We start from the raw sequence: 5,000 nt of genomic DNA on the forward strand, positions 1-5,000 counted from the left end.
ATCAGTCTCTGTACAGAGGAGCTTACACTCTAATGTCCCCTCCCCCCACAGTCACATCAGTCTCTGTACAGAGGAGCTTACACTCTAATGTCCCCTCCCCCCCCACAGTCACATCAGTCTCTGTACAGAGGAGCTTACACTTTAATGTCCCCTCCCCCCACACATCACATCAGTCTCTATACAGAGGAGCTTACACTCTAATGTCCCCTCCCCCCCACAGTCACATCAGTCTCTGTACAGAGGAGCTTACACTCTAATGTCCCCTCCCCCCACAGTCACATCAGTCTCTGTACAGAGGAGCTTACACTCTAATGTCCCCTCCCCCCACAGTCACATCAGTCTCTGTACAGAGGAGCTTACACTCTAATGTCCCCTCCCCCCACAGTCACATCAGTCTCTGTACAGAGGAGCTTACACTCTAATGTCCCCCCCCCCCCACATCACATCAGTCTCTGTACAGAGGAGCTTACACTCTAATGTCCCCTTCCCCCACATCACATCAGTCTCTGTACAGAGGAGCTTACACTCTAATGTCCCCTCCCCCCCACATCACATCAGTCTCTGTACAGAGGAGCTTACACTCTAATGTCCCCTCCCCCCACAGTCACATCAGTCTCTGTACAGAGGAGCTTACACTCTAATGTCCCCTCCCCCCACAGTCACATCAGTCTCTGTACAGAGGAGCTTACACTCTAATGTCCCCTCCCCCCCCCACATCACATCAGTCTCTGTACAGAGGAGCTTACACTCTAATGTCCCCTCCCCCCACATCACATCAGTCTCTGTACAGAGGAGCTTACACTCTAATGTCCCCTCCCCCCCCACATCACATCAGTCTCTATACAGAGGAGCTTACACTCTAATGTCCCCTCCCCCCACAGTCACATCAGTCTCTGTACAGAGGAGCTTACACTCTAATGTCCCCTCCCCCCCACAGTCACATCAGTCTCTGTACAGAGGAGCTTACACTCTAATGTCCCCTCCCCCCCCACATCACATCAGTCTCTGTACAGAGGAGCTTACACTCTAATGTCCCCTCCCCCCCACAGTCACATCAGTCTCTGTACAGAGGAGCTTACACTCTAATGTCCCCTCCCCCCCACAGTCACATCAGTCTCTGTACAGAGGAGCTTACACTCTCATGTCCCCCCCACAGTCACATCACTCTCTGTACAGAGGAGCTTACACTCTAATGTCCCCTTCCCCCCACATCACATCAGTCTCTGTACAGAGGAGCTTACACTCTAATGTCCCCTCCCCCCACAGTCACATCAGTCTCTGTACAGAGGAGCTTACACTCTAATGTCCCCCCCCCCACATCACATCAGTCTCTGTACAGAGGAGCTTACACTCTAATGTCCCCTCCCCCCACAGTCACATCAGTCTCTGTACAGAGGAGCTTACACTCTAATGTCCCCTCCCCACAGTCACATCAGTCTCTGTACAGAGGAGCTTACACTCTAATGTCCCCCCCCCCCACAGTCACATCAGTCTCTGTACAGAGGAGCTTACACTCTAATGTCCCCTCCCCCCCACAGTCACATCAGTCTCTGTACAGAGGAGCTTACACTCTAATGTCCCCTCCCCCACATCACATCAGTCTCTGTACAGAGGAGCTTACACTCTAATGTCCCCTCCCCCCCCCCCACAGTCACATCAGTCTCTGTACAGAGGAGCTTACACTCTAATGTCCCCCCCCCCCACATCACATCAGTCTCTGTACAGAGGAGCTTACACTCTAATGTCCCCTCCCCCCCCACAGTCACATCAGTCTCTGTACAGAGGAGCTTACACTCTAATGTCCCCTCCCCCACATCACATCAGTCTCTGTACAGAGGAGCTTACACTCTAATGTCCCCTCCCCCCCCCCCACAGTCACATCAGTCTCTGTACAGAGGAGCTTACACTCTAATGTCCCCTCCCCCCCCACATCACATCAGTCTCTGTACAGAGGAGCTTACACTCTAATGTCCCCTCCCCCCCACAGTCACATCAGTCTCTGTACAGAGGAGCTTACACTCTAATGTCCCCCCCCCCCCACATCACATCAGTTCCTGTACAGAGGAGCTTACACTCTAATGTCCCCCCCCCCACATCACATCAGTCTCTGTACAGAGGAGCTTACACTCTAATGTCCCCTCCCCCCCACATCACATCAGTCTCTGTACAGAGGAGCTTACACTCTAATGTCCCCTCCCCCCACAGTCACATCAGTCTCTGTACAGAGGAGCTTACACTCTAATGTCCCCTCCCCCCCACAGTCACATCAGTCTCTGTACAGAGGAGCTTACACTCTAATGTCCCCTCCCCCTCACAGTCACATCAGTCTCTGTACAGAGGAGCTTACACTCTAATGTCCCCTCCCCCCCACAGTCACATCAGTCTCTGTACAGAGGAGCTTACACTCTAATGTCCCCTCCCCCCCACAGTCACATCAGTCTCTGTACAGAGGAGCTTACACTCTAATGTCCCCTCCCCCCCCACATCACATCAGTCTCTGTACAGAGGAGCTTACACTCTAATGTCCCCTCCCCCCACATCACATCAGTCTCTGTACAGAGGAGCTTACACTCTAATGTCCCCTCCCCCCCCACATCACATCAGTCCCTGTACAGAGGAGCTTACACTCTAATGTCCCCTCCCCCCCACAGTCACATCAGTCTCTGTACAGAGGAGCTTACACTCTAATGTCCCCTCCCCCCACAGTCACATCAGTCTCTGTACAGAGGAGCTTACACTCTAATGTCCCCTCCCCCCACAGTCACATCAGTCTCTGTACAGAGGAGCTTACACTCTAATGTCCCCTCCCCCCACAGTCACATCAGTCTCTGTACAGAGGAGCTTACACTCTAATGTCCCCTCCCCCCACAGTCACATCAGTCTCTGTACAGAGGAGCTTACACTCTAATGTCCCCTCCCCCCACAGTCACATCAGTCTCTGTACAGAGGAGCTTACACTCTAATGTCCCCTCCCCCCCACAGTCACATCAGTCTCTGTACAGAGGAGCTTACACTCTAATGTCCCCTCCCCCCACAGTCACATCAGTCTCTGTACAGAGGAGCTTACACTCTAATGTCCCCTCCCCCCACAGTCACATCAGTCTCTGTACAGAGGAGCTTACACTCTAATGTCCCCTCCCCCCCCACATCACATCAGTCTCTGTACAGAGGAGCTTACACTCTAATGTCCCCTCCCCCCACATCACATCAGTCTCTGTACAGAGGAGCTTACACTCTAATGTCCCCTCCCCCCCCACATCACATCAGTCCCTGTACAGAGGAGCTTACACTCTAATGTCCCCTCCCCCCACAGTCACATCAGTCTCTGTACAGAGGAGCTTACACTCTAATGTCCCCTCCCCCCACAGTCACATCAGTCTCTGTACAGAGGAGCTTACACTCTAATGTCCCCTCCCCCCACAGTCACATCAGTCTCTGTACAGAGGAGCTTACACTCTAATGTCCCCTCCCCCCACAGTCACATCAGTCTCTGTACAGAGGAGCTTACACTCTAATGTCCCCTCCCCCCACAGTCACATCAGTCTCTGTACAGAGGAGCTTACACTCTAATGTCCCCTCCCCCCACAGTCACATCAGTCTCTGTACAGAGGAGCTTACACTCTAATGTCCCCTCCCCCCACAGTCACATCAGTCTCTGTACAGAGGAGCTTACACTCTAATGTCCCCTCCCCCCACAGTCACATCAGTCTCTGTACAGAGGAGCTTACACTCTAATGTCCCCTCCCCCCACAGTCACATCAGTCTCTGTACAGAGGAGCTTACACTCTAATGTCCCCTCCCCCCACAGTCACATCAGTCTCTGTACAGAGGAGCTTACACTCTAATGTCCCCTCCCCCCCACATCACATCAGTCTCTGTACAGAGGAGCTTACACTCTAATGTCCCCTCCCCCCACAGTCACATCAGTCTCTGTACAGAGGAGCTTACACTCTAATGTCCCCTCCCCCCCCACATCACATCAGTCTCTGTACAGAGGAGCTTACACTCTAATAGCTCTGACATATACTGCAGTGCTGTACAGAGATCACAGTCACATTTATGAAGAGCCCCCCCCATGTCTCTGTGCCCCCCCTCCCCCCCCAGACTCCATCCATACAATCCTTGGTGTGGAACATTCCGGAGATTTATCTCTCTCTCGGGACGGATCTCATTGAACACACAAGTCGGCTTTCCTTTGATTGGTCCATAAACTCTCGTTGTTTTATCTGCAGCTTATCGGGGAATTTAATATTTCCTGTAACTGGATTATATTTCCAGAAGACATTTTAAATATCTTTTTACTGGACTGTAAACGTCCCGCTCTGACTTTATGGCGACAATGCAGCGGCTCGTAAACGCACATTTGGGCTTTTGTGTATTACTGCGCAGAGAAACGACGAGCGAAAATCACCCCGACTCAAACGATCAACACAACGCGATCGTAATTCCTTCTGCCATCCCATAGAGAGACTTTGATTATATTTATCCCCTCCCCCATTATTACACAGAGAGGCTTTGATTATATTTATCCCCTCCCCCATTATTACACAGAGAGGCTTTGATTATATTTATCCCCCGTGATTGTATATAGAGACTTTCATTATTCTATTTCCATAATTATAAAGATATATTTATCATATATATATTCACATTGATTACATGTAGACCCCTCCATTATATTCATTTCCATGGTTACCTATAGAGACATACATTCAGGGCCGTCTTTAACCACATGACCCAAGGGGTTTTTACAATTCGGCACTGCGTCGCTTTAACTGACAGTTGCGCGGTCGTGCGACGTGGCTCCCAAACAAAATTGGCGTCCTTTTTCCCCCACAAATAGAGCTTTCTTTTGGTGGTATTTGATCACCTCTGCGGTTTTTATTTTTTGTGCTATAAACAAAAATAGAGCGACAATTTTGAAAAAAATGCAATATTTTTTACTTTTTGCTATAATAAATATCCCCAAAAAACATATATAATTGTTTATTTTCCTCAGT

Source organism: Rana temporaria, chromosome 11, assembly GCF_905171775.1.
Source record: "Rana temporaria chromosome 11, aRanTem1.1, whole genome shotgun sequence".
Lineage (NCBI taxonomy): Eukaryota > Metazoa > Chordata > Amphibia > Anura > Ranidae > Rana > Rana temporaria.